Source organism: Prionailurus viverrinus, chromosome A2, assembly GCF_022837055.1.
Source record: "Prionailurus viverrinus isolate Anna chromosome A2, UM_Priviv_1.0, whole genome shotgun sequence".
Taxonomy (NCBI): Eukaryota; Metazoa; Chordata; class Mammalia; order Carnivora; family Felidae; genus Prionailurus; species Prionailurus viverrinus.
Genome location: NC_062562.1, coordinates 101117294 through 101133008, shown reverse-complemented (window position 1 = coordinate 101133008; position 15715 = coordinate 101117294). Strand labels below are relative to the sequence as shown.

General features: G+C 42.0%; 1 protein-coding gene and 1 long non-coding RNA gene across 16 annotated transcripts in view; one reads left to right on the top strand and one right to left on the bottom strand.

Annotated features, from left to right (window-relative positions):
* The window catches only part of ASNS (asparagine synthetase (glutamine-hydrolyzing)), a 160457-nt gene that overhangs the window by 128876 nt on the left and 15866 nt on the right, over positions 1-15715 (top strand). For 6 of the 15 annotated variants that reach the window (XM_047825391.1, XM_047825356.1, XM_047825372.1 and 3 more), the window contains 5 exons: positions 861-989; positions 7370-7541; positions 8477-9913; positions 13334-13409; positions 14971-15068. The gene's annotated coding sequence lies outside the window, so the exon portion shown is untranslated. Of the gene's footprint in view, positions 1-860; positions 990-7369; positions 7542-8476; positions 9914-13333; positions 13410-14893; positions 15676-15715 lie in introns of all 15 variants that reach the window. The other 9 variants (XM_047825293.1, XM_047825274.1, XM_047825338.1 and 6 more) reach the window with 8 other exon arrangements.
* Positions 7532-15119, bottom strand: LOC125147935 (uncharacterized). The gene is made up of 3 exons (XR_007145348.1): positions 15034-15119; positions 14467-14559; positions 7532-7617 (listed from the first exon to the last, which is right to left on the bottom strand). It is a non-coding gene; the product is annotated as an uncharacterized LOC125147935 (long non-coding RNA).

The following is a 15715-nucleotide window of genomic DNA, read 5'->3' as shown; positions in this document are numbered from 1 at the left end:
ACCCAAGAAGATTATATGAATTAGCAAGAGACACATCATAAACTATTTGTATATCTGGGAACAGACATCACAACTTGGTTGGTACCAGACTCCTGCCCCAACTCAATTATCATTATCATAAGGCTGGGACATCAGCTCTGAGAAAAGTGGGAAACATTTCTCTTACATGAAATGTAAGAACATAATGTATGAGGATTCATTTTCCTATGCACCACAAGGAATGCTTCAAACCTGTTACAGTGAAAAGAGAACATTCTAGTCTTCTCATTTATTCCACTCCAACTCACCGTTTCATAATTCAATAAGTATTCATGCAATAACAAGTCTGCCAGGTACTATTTGAGTTGATCTGAAAAGTCAGAAAGTTTACAATTAAAGGATGAGGGAGAAATGAAATGGTGGAAGAGGATAGTAATACCAAGTAGTAATCATGTCCCTAAAAGAAATGCAAACAATACAGAAGCACCTTCTTTTACATAACAGCAAATTGGGCAGCCTCTTAATAGCAGGGATGAGGTTCCTTCCCCCAATCTGAGAAATAAAGAAGCCAGTCACTTTTTTGTTTTTGTTTGTTTTTTAAATCTAGAGTTATTTTTTTCTGTCCGTCTCACAGATGTAGCTTTAATAGTTTCCTCCCTTTACCGTCCCTTCCTGCCATCCACTCCCCTTTGTCTCAGCCTCTTGTGGAATCTTCCTGGTAGCAGCAACCACTTTCAGAAATGTCCAGTCTGCATTCATTTGCCAGACACACAGACATGGAGGTGGGCAGGGAATGACGTGGGGGAAGATGAAAGGAAGGTTGAGGAAGCTGAGTGCTGCCTGCAGTACCCTTGCTGCCTCTGTACCCCTCTCTTCTCCAGATCTCGCAGCACTCTGATGAACTGAAGAAACACATGTCCCCACTGCCCACCTCCCATCAAGACACAACGGGACATTGGACTGTGCTTTGGGACCCTTTTGAATGGAACTGGATGAAGAGAATCCAAGAGGTGCCACAGGGATTATTTTTCCTCCCCTCATGGCTCCTATGTTTGCTCCTACCTTTTGTTTGCTCCAAGCAGATGTTTCTTCCTAAAATTGAAATGAATGAAAATCCACAGGAAAGTGTGATTTACGTGGGTAAATGCGTTGTTCAAACTTTATTGGAACCCCAGTAATGCAAATTATAGAAAGAATGTCCCCAGAACCATACCATGTTATCCAGATAATTGTCTTTTTGTAAAAAGTGCAATTTCTACTGTATTCATCTCCTTTGTCTACTCTGAGATATTTTAATATGGCTAAAATGCTTCTCAATTCTGGATCATCTGAATCACTATCGGGGTTTTTAAAAGGTGTTGATGCCCACCTTGACCTACAAAATTGGAATCTGTGTTGGTTAAAGTAATCTCCAGGTCAACATTCTGATGTTGAAGACAACAGCAGTTTCTGCCTCTATTTATTATTTATTTTTTTAATTAGTTTATTTTTGAGAGGCAGAGAGAGACAGAGCATGGGTGGGGGAGGGGTAGAGAGAGGGAGACACAGAATCGGAAGCAGGCTCCAGGCTCCGAGCTGTCAGCACAGAGCCTGATGCGGGGCCGGAACTCACAAACGTGAGATCATGACCTGAGCTGAAGTCGGAAGCTCGACCGACTGAGCCACCCACTTTTTAAAAAAAATTAATTTTTTGGTTAAATTCACATAAAATTCACCGTTTTAAAGTGTACAGTTCAGTGCTGCTTAGCACTTTCACAATGTTGTGCAACTGATGTATTTTTACAAAGCATTTTGAATAACATCTGATAAGTAAAACTAGAAAGTTACATTTCTAACAGATACAATTAAAGGCTGAGAAAGTTATTTTTTTAAACTATGTTTCAAACTAGTTTTTTTCAAACTTGTCTCATGATTTCAGTTATTTCCACTCCCAGTCTAGTGAGGTAGAATTATAGAAATATCTGGGGATAGTTGAAGTGTCCTGTTCATCTCTTCATGGCTGGAAGAGTGGGCAAGGCTGCCCAGGGCTCTGCCACTCTTCTTTTCTGTGATCTACAATGTGAGTATCAAGGTAGATCCAATAGTAACAATGGCTGACATATTTTGAACTTTTATTGTGTTCCAGCTACTTTGCCGGTTCCCTAATCCTCTTAATATTTCTAAACCTCCTAACGAACCTGCAAAGTTCATACTTTTTTCCCATTTGGCAGGTGAAAGAAAGAACTCGCTCAAGGTCACACAGCTTGAAGGTGTTGTAGCTGGAATTCTATATTGTTTCTGTAGGATTGCATTATCCAGATGCTCTCTTCCACGGCACAGCATGAGAGCTTGTGAAAGCAACATTAGGTGGAGAAGCTGGTTCAAACATTAAATAAAAACAGTTCTGAGTTTCTGAACCTAAGATATGTAAGCAGGGAGGCCAAAATGGAGGAAGAAGAAATGGGGCAGAAGACTAAGTATAAGGTAGGGGCTGTGCTTGAATCTTTGCTTGTTCACCTCATGGACTCCTCTCTCTTTGGCAGAAAGGATTCACTAGAAGCAAGTTACAACATGTACCTGTGTGACCAATGGGAAGAGGCCATAACAGGCTTTCACCATCACTAGGTGACAGCCTTTAAGGATAAGGTCAAGCTGGGGCGCCTGGGTGGCGCAGTCGGTTAAGCGTCCGACTTCAGCCAGGTCACGATCTTGCGGTCCGTGAGTTCGAGCCCCGCGTCGGGCTCTGGGCTGATGGCTCAGAGCCTGGAGCCTGTTTCCGATTCTGTGTCTCCCTCTCTCTGCCCTTCCCCCGTTCATGCTCTCTCTCTGTCCCAAAAATAAATAAACGTTGAAAAAAAAAATTAAAAAAAAAAAAGGATAAGGTCAAGCTAAAGAGAGTTGTCAAGTGTATTAAGGAGGCCAATGACAGCAATGCCAGTGGGAAAGTCTTTAAAACATTCTTTCATGCAGTGGTTAGTCTCTAGAATATCTTCCTGGATGTTCCAAAGCCATCTTAATCATTCAATCAGCAAGTATTTATTGAGTGCTGTCTATGTGCCAGGCATTGTGCTTAGCTCCGGACTGGACTGTGTCAAAAGGAGTGGAGCTTTGAGAAGGTAGAGGGAGAAATGATAATTTTTAGGGAAATGGCTATTCTGTAGGAGGAAGAGAGCAATTTGCTGTATGACATATCTCTGGAGGCTGAGCAAGTGGAAGAACCATGGTGTCTGGAGGGGGTGCATCAGAAGGGCACCTGCTGAATCACCTGCATGTGTCTGGGCACAGGTGGGAGGGAAAGTGGGAGAACAGTTGCATGAATAGTTTTGAATGGTGTCTTGCCAAGTTGGAGCATGTGTTAGAATGGAAGATTGGAGATTAATTGGTTAAATAGTCCATGAAGATGGAGACCCTCTTTCATGATCAGGTACTTTGCTCCAAATTTGGGTAGTTGTAGGGTGAGTGGGGGTGGGTGCAGGGAGACAGACAACTTACTTTGAATGTGGTAGGGAGCACACCTGAAGTAGAGACAATGTTAATTACAGAGGAATTTAGGATTGGGAATGGTCCTGCTGCCTGGCTTCTCCTTACCTTGGAGGCAGACATCAAGAGTAGGGTCAAGTTAAAGTTACCGAGTGTATTAATTTCCTAAGGGCTGATAAAATGTATTACCATATACTGGATGCCTTAAAATAACAGAAATTTATTCTCTCGTGGTTCTGGAGACCAGAAATCTGATGTCAGCATGTTGGCAGGACCGAACTGCCTCCAAGTCTCTAGGGGAGAATCCTTTCTTGCCTCTTCCATCTTCTAGTGGCTCCGGGTGTTCCTTGGTTTGTAGCTGTATAACTGCCATCTCAGTCTCCATCTTCACATGGCCTTGTCCTCTGTTTTTCCCCTCTGTGTCTTTTATAAGAAGGCTTGTCATTTGATTTAAGGCCCACATGGATAATCTAAGATGATCATGTGTCAAGGTCCTTAACTTATGTACATCTGCAAAGGCCCTTTTCCCAGAAAAGGTCACATTCACAGGTTCTGGGATTTAAGGAGATATTTAGGGTGCCACCATTCAACCCACTACACCAAGTCTTTTGCATACTATGTTCAGAGACACAAATGGACAGAGGTGACCTCATAGGTAAGCCTATATTTTAGGGTGTTACTTTCTTGCCCCAATTATCCCCTTTCCACATAAGTGGAAACCTATGTGTTCCCACCAGATGTCTTGGATCGTGGCCAGATGCCACGGGAAGGTGCATTTTTCTGCCTGTGCTGGGGCCTGATGGCTGAGATAGGCTCAGTCTGGAGCATTTCCTGAGAGTGGGGCTTCCCTGGTAGTCCAGCATCCAAGCCACAGTGTCTGCCTGGATACTTAGCAGTAGGTAAAAATAAGTTACTTTGAAAAGGTGGCCTAAAAGGTCCTCATGAGCAGCAACTACTATTGTCATTTGATCTGCCACAATTGGTCTGGATAGTCTCAGTGTAGTTGTTATTAGGTGTTAGTTTCTTAATGGTCCTGCTTCCCAGCCACAATAGCAACTTCAAGTGCTAATAATTTTTGTTGTCACCTTTCTGGGCTGTAGATGTAGTAGCGAATATCATTTGTACCTGCATCATTGTGGGAAACACTGGTCTCCACTAGGGTGTTAAAGACCTTGCTTTGAAGCATTGGGTTGGGTCCTTTCACGGTGGCCACAATTGGAGTAGGAGTGTAATGGGTCTTCAGCTGCCGCAATGCTGTGTTCATGGCTGGAATCCAGCAAACTCTTCCCTATTGGGTGGGCATGGTTTAGAGTAGTAAGGGCTGAATGTGGTGGAAGAATTGAGCATATCGGACAAGCCTCAGGGACTATCGGATGACTCTTTACTGGGTACCTTTCATTAAGAGATGTGAATTCTGGCTCAGCTTCATCCTGGAGAGATGCTTGTAATATTTTACTAAATGTGCAAACCAAACAAGACGAATGTCGTAGAGTGATACTATATAATGCAACAACAGGGGCGCAGTATGGTGTGCTTCCTTTTCTGCTCTAGTTTTCTCCGTAGCAGTTATTTACCCTTCTCTGTGTATCGCACTTAGGTATCTTGTTGATTTCCCCTGTGACTGTAAGCTCCATGTCCCGATATCGTAGATTCTCCTTATATATTGTTAGTTTAATGAAGAAATGAAACCATGCTTTTCTGCCCTGACAACCTCAGTATGCATAACTTCCACAGGAAGGAAAAGGGATAAATCTGGTTTCTAGTCCCAAGCCCAACTTTCAGCAGCTGAAAACCCTATTCACCTCTGCCTGTTGTGTTTAAGAAAAAGGAGACCAGTGGTCTGGGGTGCAATGCAGTAGGAGATGTGTTTGGAGAAGAATGGATGTTTTTGTCAAGCTTCAGGACTTGCTATATGACTGTTTTGGGGGGGTCTTTTATTCCAGGGCTGCTAATTCCTAGCCTCGTAAACCTCTTGACTGGATAGGACTTAGCCTGGTAAGGCACAGGAAAATTCTGTTTGGGGAGGACCTTTGCTTACTTAATGCTTATTGTGTTAAGGGACCTGGGGTAGGTCATCTTACATTCACTATTTTATTTAGCACTTTAAAATTATACATTCCTGGGGCGCCTGGGTGGCTCAGTCGGTTAAGCGTCCAACTTCGGTCATGATCTCACAGCCTGTGAGTTTGAGCCCCGTGTCGGGCTCTGTGCTGACAGCTCAGAGCCTGGAGCCCATTTCAGATTCTGTGTCTCCCTCTCTCTCTGCCTCTCCCCTGTTCATGCTCTGTCTCTCTCTGTCTCAAAAATAAATAAACGTTAAAAAAAATTACATATTCCTTTCCCATAAACATACCCTGTTCATCTATTTCTTCTATTCGTATACTTCCTTAGCCTACAACCAAGCCTCTAATCCATTAGCCCCTTTTAGTCTTTTAATAAATTAAGTAACTTCTAACTTGACTTCTTTCCATTCTAATTTAAAGCGTTCAAACTCTACTCTTGAAGTTAGACTAGGTTATACTGCAGTTACAAATGACCACCTAATCTCAGACCCTTGTAACCAGAAAACTACAGACTGATCATGGGTGGGCTGTAGTCCCTCTCATGTTTCATTCTGGGTTGGTGGAGCCACCTGCCTCCAGAGCACTGCCAGACTCATGGCAGAGGGCAAGGAGGACATGGTGAACCATAACCATGGCTCCTAAAGTTTCTGTTCACAAGAGACACCTGTCACTTCTGCTCATATATCACTGGCGATAGCAAGTCACATGGCTAAACCAGATGTCGGCAGGCTAGAGATGGTATAATTCTCCCCCTGGCGAGGAGTGCTGAATATTTTTGAACAATAACATAGTTTACTGAAAGTGCTGTCTCTGCTGAGGCACACTTGGTGCACGTTCCCATGCCAGCTTACCTGTGTTCTACACGTGCTCTGCCAAACCCAGAGCCTGGATCCATTCCCCTCCATGTCTGGACCCTAAATCTTGGATTGTCCCATGTGGTTGGAGAATACGCGCTCCCTCATTGCCCCAGTCACGTTCATGTCCTCCTGTACTGGACCTCCACGTTTCCCAACCATCTCTTGTTTTTTCCCCTTATCAACTTTTGTTGACATCTGTCTGGTATTTCAAAGTTCACCCTCACAGCTTCCCAAGGGTTTCAGTACCACAGTCAATATACCTTCTATTTCTTAGAGAAAAAGGAGGCCTGTAAGCACAAATTCTTCTAAAAATTGTAATCCCCCCATTCCTTTTCTTCTCTCTCTGTTTTCCTCTAAAGCACTTACTTATCATCATTGATATACTTAATGTGTCTTGTTTGTTTTCTCTCTGTTTCTCTTTCCTTTTCCTCTAGGCTTACCTATATCCCACTACCATTCTTTCCCCCTCTCCTGTCCTAAATTAAAAGTAATCTTTCTTCTCCAAATGCATGCATTCTGCCCATTTCCTGTGGCTGCCCTTCTCCATTTACTCTTCTTGCTCTCTTCAAATGGAATCTCTTCCTCTTCATTGGCTTTACCCACTTGTTCTATGTACTGCCGACTCTTGAATAATGTGGGCCTTAGGGGCTCCATCGACTGCCCCATGTAGTTGAAAATCCGGTGTAAGTTTTAACTCCACGAAAACTTACCTACTAGTAGCCAGCTGTTGACCTCACCAATAGCATAAGTATTTGATTAGCACATAGTTTTTATGTTATATGTGTTTTATACTGTATTCTTACAATAAAGTAAGCTTGATAAAAGAAAATGTTAATACTCTGGTTTCTCCTCAGATCGTATAAATCTTTTCGCCTTTTACTGAAGAAAATGTTAAGGAAATCATAAGGAAGAGAAAATACATTTATGTACTGTATTGTAAAAAATTCATTTATAGTTGGATCCACACATTATAAACCAGTGCTGTTCAAGGATCAACTGTACTTTCTCTAGCTGTTTTTAGGGACACGCTGGGACCTTTCATGTCTCACTGCCATTTCTTCGAGGGGCTCTCTCTACCTGGTCTGCTTGCTGAGCAACTTCTGGAACAGACATGGAAGCTCTCATGTCGTCATGCTACGTTTGAGGCCCGTGGCTCAGCCAGCTGATAACTGTTTGGTGTTGGGTATGTTACTTTATATTCTTGAGACTCTTCTTTGACAGTCAAAAGATAAGAATAATTGTTCTTTCCCATGGTTAGCCTACAGAATAGAAAAAAAATTAAAATTGCATCTAGAAGGTACTCAATAAATAACTGTTAATATTATGATCTTAAATATCAGTCTGTGCTCCCATGTCATCTGCTGTGCAAGGTCAACTTTGAATAGTGTTATTTATGCTCATTTCACTCTATTCTTCTTTAAAGCAATTATTATTCTGATTCTAAATTAGTGGAACTTCCCAGTAAGTTTTTCATCTTTCAGAGGAGAGACTCCCATTTTTCTTTCAGCTTTTCCAGTCTTTTCTTATTCCTTTTTATACCACTCTTCTTGTATTTAGGACTACACAAATGGTTTGTTGAAATATAGTTCATTCCCAGTTTTATGAAGTCTGGTTCCACAAAACACATATGCACATAACCCATGTTAATATTCCCTCTTTTGTTGCACTAAGGCTAAGTAACAGATCCTAGGTAACAAATGCAAAAGTATCTAATTTTTCTGGAATCTGGAATTTTCAGAATTTTCCATATTACTGTTGGTTTTTTTTTTAATGTTTATTTATTTTTGAGATAGAGAGACACAGAGCATAAGTGAGGGAGGGGCAGAGAGAGAGGGAGACACAGAATCCGAAGCAGGCTCCAAGCTCTAAGCTGTCAGCACAAAGCCTGATGTGGGGCTTGAACCCACAAACCATGAGATCATGACCTGAGCTGAAGTCGGATGCTTAACCGACTGAGCCACCCAGGTGCCCCTCCATATTACTGTTTAACCTGCTGAGTTAAATGTAGGTACCAGGGAAATTTCAATGACATGAGAAGAAAAGTAGAGGATATAGAAGTAAAGATCAGAAGTCCTATCTCAAATTGCATTTCAACACCTGATTTTAAAAAATCATAAGAAATAGGTAGAACAGCAGAGAAATGGAATCATAAGCTGCTGAGAAGACCTGTGGCTAACATTTATGGGACAGAACAAGAGATCAAATGGAGGCTCCAGCTATTTTTTGTCTCACTCCGACTCCGTCCTGTGCCTTGAGAGCTCCCCCATGGTGGCATCCTAAACTCCTCCCTGAGTGGGTAAGTTCATGTCCAGTGAAAAGCTCAATGGTTCTGGTTACTGGGATCTAAAGGTGACACTATTGCTGATAATTCATCTGGTGTTTAGGTTAAGGGCTAACCATGTGGCCTGCTTTGGAAACATTTTCTGTTTTGGCGGGTGAGAGGATGGGCTTATAAATTCGTTGGAATCCTAAGTCACTGTTACCTAACATGTGAGTCATGGTCTCCTGGGTAGCTTTGGAGTTATGACAGGGGTTGGCAAATCTGAATGGTTTGATAGCATTTTCCATAGACCATAAATATGTCAAACTCATCAACAAACTTTTACAAAGGTACATTGGGTTGAATAAAATGCGACTTCATTTTATAGTGTTTTAATATCAATGAAGCTTTTTTATTATTATGTACATTTTAAAATCAATGAATCCCAAAGGGTAGCTATCATTATGTGGCTGGTTATTTTATTACTATATATTTTTTTTAATTCTAGAAAATGGATCAATCTACAAAAAAAAAAACATTGAGAAAAATGAATTTAGTATTTAAAAGAATTTTAAAGACTTTAACTAATGCTCTCAGGGCTGAACAAATGCAATCTTGTGTTGTCAATTATACTTTTGGGATGGGGAACCAGCCTAAAGGTTTTACTTGACAGAGGAAGATTTTATTTGATTCCTCAGTGACTCAGGTCACAGAATGTTAAATGCTTCCGGGCTGCTTTTAGAGTGAGGTTTCAATAGAGGGGTGGGTAAGATGTGGGAAAATAGGCCACATAATTTAGTTTTCATTTGTGTCTAATAATTAAGAGAACATATGAATCATTTTCTACTCTAGTTAAATCCGTTGCGTCCTCTGTTATATCCTAGATCAATGTATTGGGCAGGGTTCTGATGGGAAGCAGATGTCACACTCGAATTGACACTAATTACAGAAGTGTGGACAGGATTCAAGAAAAGCAAGATGGTTTGGTGCCTCGGGCTAAGCCTAAAGGGGAAGAGGAAGGATCAGTTCCTGGAATCTGAGGAGACTGTGCTGTAGAGAAGGCCATGTGGCAGGAGCTGTGGGCTTTAGGAGAGGAGTTCTGTGGGGGTGCAGGAGCCTGGGGAAGAAACACCCTGAGACCTCTCCCTTCTAACCTCTGCGTCTCCCTTTGGACACTTCCATGACAAGAGGAGGGCAAGGGAGCCAGGACACAAAGTGAAGGGAGGAAGGATGGAGTGACTCTGGAGGGACAAGTGGAAGATACTCAGTACAACCAACACTACGTAACATATCAGGTATCTGTCTTTTACTACATAAATCGTGGGGGTAGGGGGTAAGGGAAATCGTCTCTGGGTTTTATATGATTATGATTATGATTCAGTTTATGATTATGTGCAGTTGTGATGACTTAATTCAGACTGGCTAAATCCTTCAACTTATCTGAGTCTTTGTTTTACATCTGTACAATGTGGATAGAAGATCTCCTTTCCTAGGTTGTTCTCAGGTTTCAGACATTTTATGTAGATTAGGATGCAGCAAAGTCAGTTTGCTAAAGACTTTAGGGCACTAAGGAACCTTTGAACTGAGTCAGCTGTCATCTTTGCTTTTGCCTATCAATTACTAAGTGTTCACTACATGTTCTGTGTGGAATTTATATTCTTGGCAGTTTGTAAACTAGTTGGGAATGTAACTTAGGGGGATATTGAACCTGTGTAGTCTACGAGCATTGACTGTAGTCTGTTCTTAGTATGTCTTACACATTTTACTATTTATTTATCTTGGTGCTGATGTGACCAGTAAAATAGAAATTTATTTAAGAGTGGTATGAAGCCTTGATAACTTCTTGGGTGTTTTGTTTTATTTTTATCATGGTGCTATGTTTTCTCTATCAAAGGAATACTAAAAACACACTATTTGGTGGGGTGAGGTCAAGGGAGCCTTTTTTTTTGTGATTCTAAAAGGAATCTTGTACTTAAAATAGTAAGAAGGGCGCCTGGGTGGCTTAGTCGGTTAAGCGTCCACTTCAGCTCAGGTCACGATCTCATGGTCCGTGAGTTCGAGCCCCGTGTCAGGCTCTGGGCTGATGGTTCAGAGACTGGAGCCTGCTTCCAATTCTGTGTCTCTCTCTCTCTCTGACCCTCCCCCGTTCATGCTCTGTCTCCCTCTGTCTCAAAAATAAATAAACGTTAAAAAAAAATGAAACAAAATAGTAAGATACATAGGAATAAACCTAACCAAAGATGTAAAAGACCTGTGTTCTGAACACTATAAAACACTGATAAAATTGAAGACAACACAAAGAAATGGAAAGACATTCCATTCTCCTGGATAGGAAGAACAAATATTGTTAAAATGTCTATACTACCCAAAGCAATCTACACATTTAATACAATCTTATCAAAATACCAGCAGCATTTTTCACAGAGCTAGAACAAAAAATCGTACAATTTGTATGGAACCACAAAAGACCCCAAATAGCCAAAGCAGTCTTGAAAAAGAAAAGCAAAGCTAGAGGGATCACAATTCTGGACTTCAAGTTATATTTCAAAGCTGTAGTGATCAAGGCAGTATGGTATTGGCACAAAAATGGACATATAGATCAATGGAAAACAATATAAAACCCAGAAACGGACCCACAACTATATAATAAACTAATCTTAAACATAGCAGGAAAGAATATTCAGTGGGAAAAGGACAGTCTCTTAACAAATGGTGATGGGAAAACTGGATAACAACATGCAGAGGAATGAACCTAGACCAGTTTCTTACACCATATACAAAAATAAATTTAAAATGGACTAAAGACCTAAATGTGAGACATGAAACCATAAAAATCCTAGACAAGAACACAAGCAGTAACTTCTTTGATATCAGCCATAGCAACTTCTTTCAAGATAGGTCTCCTGAGGCAAGGGAAACAAAAGCAAAATGAACTATTGGGACTACATCAAAATAAAAAACTTCTGCACAACAAAGGAAACAATCAACAAAATTAAAAGCCATCCTACAGAATGGGAGAAGATATTTGCAAATGACATATTTAGTAAAGGGTTAGTATGCAAAATATGTAAAGAAATTATATAATGCCAAAAAACAAATAATCTGATAAAAATGGGCAGAAGACATGAACAGACAGTTCTCCAAAGAAGACATCCATATGGCCACAGACACATGAAAAGATGCTCACCATTACTTACCATCAGGGAAATGCAAATCAAAATTAGAGTGAGATAGTACCTCACACCTGTCAGAATGGCTAAAATCAACAACACAAGAAATAAAGGTGTTGGTGAGGATGTGGAAAAAATGGAACACTCGTGCACTGTTGGTTGGAATGCAAACTGGTGCAGCCACTGTGTAGAACAGTATGGAGGTTCCTCAAAATGTTAAAAACGGAACTACCTTATGATCCAGCAATACATTACTGAGTAGTTACTCAAAAATATAAGAGCATTAACTCAAAGAAACACATGCACTCCTATGTTTATAGCAGCATTGTTTACAATAGCCAAGATATGGAAGCAGCCCATGTGTCCATCAACTGATGAATGGATAAGGAAGATGTTGATATATAATGGATTACTATTCAGCCATAAAAAAGTGAAATGTTGCCATCTGCACCAACACAGATGGAGTTAGAATAATGCTAAGCAAAATAAGTCAGAGAAAGACAAATACCATATGATTTAAATCATATGTGGAATTTTAAGAACACAAATGAGCAAAGAGAAGAAAATAAGACAAAACAAGAAACAGATTCTTTAAAAAATTCTTTTTACATTTATTTATTTATTTTGAGAGAGACAGAGCATTGGTAGGGGAGGGGCAGAGAGAGAGAGAGATGGAGAGAAAGTATCCCAAGCAGGCTCCACATTGTCAGTGCGGAGCCCGACATGGGGCTCGATCCTACAAACTGCAAGATCATGACCTGAGCCAAAATCAGGAGTCAGATGCTTAACTGACTGAACCATCCAGGTGCCCCCAAACAGATTCCTAATTATAGAGGACAATTTGGTGGTTACCAGAGGGAAGGTGGATGGGAAGATAGTTGAAGTAGGTGAGGGAGATGAAGGAGTGCACTTGTCATGATGAGCACAGAGTGATATACGGTAGTGTTGAATCATTATATTATATACCTGAAACAAATATAACACTGTAGGTTAACTAACTGGAATTAAAATGAAAAAAAAAAAAAGGAAAAAATTGGTTTCTGAGGACAAGTCTTTCCCTGTAACAAACTGAAGAACCTAGTGGTACCAGTTCAACAATGCCTTTAAAGTGGAGAGTCTCAGGGGCACCTGAGTGGCACCTGAGTTGGTTAAGCATCTGACTTCAGCTCAGGTCACGATCTCACCATTCATGAGTTAAGCCCCGCATCAGGCTCTGAATCTGGGGCCTGCTTTGGATTCTGTGTCTCCCTCTCTCTCCTCCCTTCTCCTGCTCATAGTGCTCTGTCTCTCTCTTAAAAATAAATAAACATTAAAAAAATTCAAATGGAGAGTCTCCCCTTTCAAACTCTTAGTGCAGATAATACAAATTTTAGGGTAATGCTCCAATATAGGAACGGGGATGAAATCTGGAGAATAAAATTTATTTAATCCTGAATGCAAATCTTTCATGTTTAGCAAAAATAAGAGAGGCTATGCCAGCTCCTTGCTCTCTGTCAGTATCTCTGGTATGACCCAGCTGGCTCTTCTTGTCTATCTATTCTACAGGCAGAATTTGATCAAAAGAGGATGCCCTGTGGACCCAGACAAACCTGATTTCACATCCTGGATCTATAAGTATCAGGTGAGTGAATTTGGGCAATTTACTTCTAACTGGGCCTAATCTAAAAATATACACATTGAAAAATTATTCTGAGCTTCAGCAAGACAGATTGATATTATGGGGATGGAAAAAACATTTTCCTCCTTGGGTGCTATGGCTCTAAGAACTCTCATCACTTTAGTGCTTACAATTTCAAGGCTGGAAGGACCCCTGGTAATCTCCACTTTCTTTTCAAAGAGGTAAACCTAAAGAGATTATAAAACATGCCCATGGTCATAGAAGTGGTTAGTGGTAAAATTCAGACTGGAACTCCATCCTTTCCTGCCTGAAAGTGAAATTGGTCAACAACAAAATGTGATGAGGAATTGAATTGAATTGAATGCAGGTTTTGAGAATCTAGCTAGTGGTATCCACTGAGCTGATAGTGAGGCTCAAAAGGTGAAGTCAACACAACCAGGAAGATGCCAATCTAGTCGAAGGAGAATATAACCACATCACAAAGTTTGATGATGATCCAACACAGAACACAAATACACCGAGCTATAGATCCAGAGATGGGAGAAATTTAGTTATGTCTGAGGTAGAAGACATAATGAAATCTACCTTGTAGTTAATAAAAAGATCGTATCCTTCCAGCTCTTCCTACCTGCCCCATTATTTATTAATAGAGCAAATATTTCTGTATCCATCTTATGTACTAGATGCTCTCTTTGTAGTTACGGAGAAACTAAAGTACAGGTTTCCCTGTTATTTCAAAGTAGAGTGTTCCTAGGAAACATTTCATAAGCTGAAATGACATAAAATGAAGAAGCAGTTACCATTAATTTACATGAAAAATCTGAGTTTTCTCAGACGCAAAAAATAACCTCTGCTAGGCCTTTCTGATACCTAGGGCACATCCTGCTAATGCATGCACAAAATACAGACAAAGCGCAGATACTCAGAGACAGTGTTCAAAGCCATGGCGCCTCGACACAGAGTGTAGTCCTGGGGAAGGAACTTGGCAGTGCCACTCGCTTGCTGCCTCCTTAAATGGCCAGCTACGAAATCAATACAGAACGCTATTTTCATTTCTCACCTTTTCCCCTAAAAGCAAACATCCTCTTCGGATTTCTTTCAGTTAGCAAAAACTAACTGAATTAGTACCACATGAGGGTCTAATGTGGGTCTTCTGTAAAAGCAAAGTGGCATAACATGAACTTTCGAAAAGCGGGGGATACCTGTACTCCTAAAAATTTTGCAGTTAAGGATCTGCAGGGAGATGTGCTGTAGGGGGGACACGGCCATCAATTTGGTGTTGATTTCCCCAAGAACAAACCAAGTGCAGAAGGCCCCCTAATTGTCAGAACAGCGGGTAAGATAACCCTCAGTGTCAGTGGGGCACCTGGCTAGACCTCTGAGGCAATCCTTCAGCAGGTGCACTAACACTTTAAGGAGCAGGAACGCAGCAATTCCTCCTCTAGTTCTCTGCTCCTCCTCCGCCCTCCCCTCTCCTTGCCTCCAAGGTCTCGCATTGTGGGCCACGCCCCTACGCGCTGGTTGGTCCTCACAAACATGATGAAACTTCCCGCACGCATTACAGGAGCTAGGCCAGTATAAAGTGAGAAGACGCCCGGCGGCCCCGCCCGCCAGCTGCAGCCCCTACCTGGCACCTTGGTCACTCCACCCAGTGGATCCCAGGTAAGCCAGGCCCTGCTGCGGGGTGCAGAGTCCTTCCAGGGTACCCTGGGCCGCTCCGGAAGGGGGAGGGGAAGGAGAAGGAGGAGGATGCGCGGCAGTCTGGCTAGCACACTGGTGGGCAGAGGCTGATCCGGGCGCCGGAGGGCTCTGCGGCTCCCACCCGTAAAGGGGGCGGGGCCGATTGTTGCGCACCTGGGAGCCAGCTGCGGGGTAAAGACCCCAGTCTGGCCCTGCAGAGGTTGGGATCAAGTGGAAGGCAGAGGGGAGGCCGGGTTGCAGCCCACGTTGGCCCTTGTAAATCTTACTGTTTTTAAAAATTACATTGCATCGAAGCCTGTGGAAAATTTTGCAGTCCGGGGGCCCTGCTGCGGACTGGCCAGAGGGTGCACGTGGCTGGGGTGCAGTCGGAGTTTCGGGACACACAATCGCTTGGTCCTGGTCTCAAGGCTGTAGGTCCAAGCCTAAGGGTCTGTACTTAGCCCCTCACCACTGGTCCCACCATCTCCCTCTCCCTGCCCCACCCCCCAGCCAGACTGCAAGTCTCAACAAGTGACTTAATGAGCAAATCCTGCCTAGAAGACAACTGTTCAGGGCGACAGGCGGCACGGTATGCGAAAAAGCAAATGAATGAACATGCCTTTCTCAGT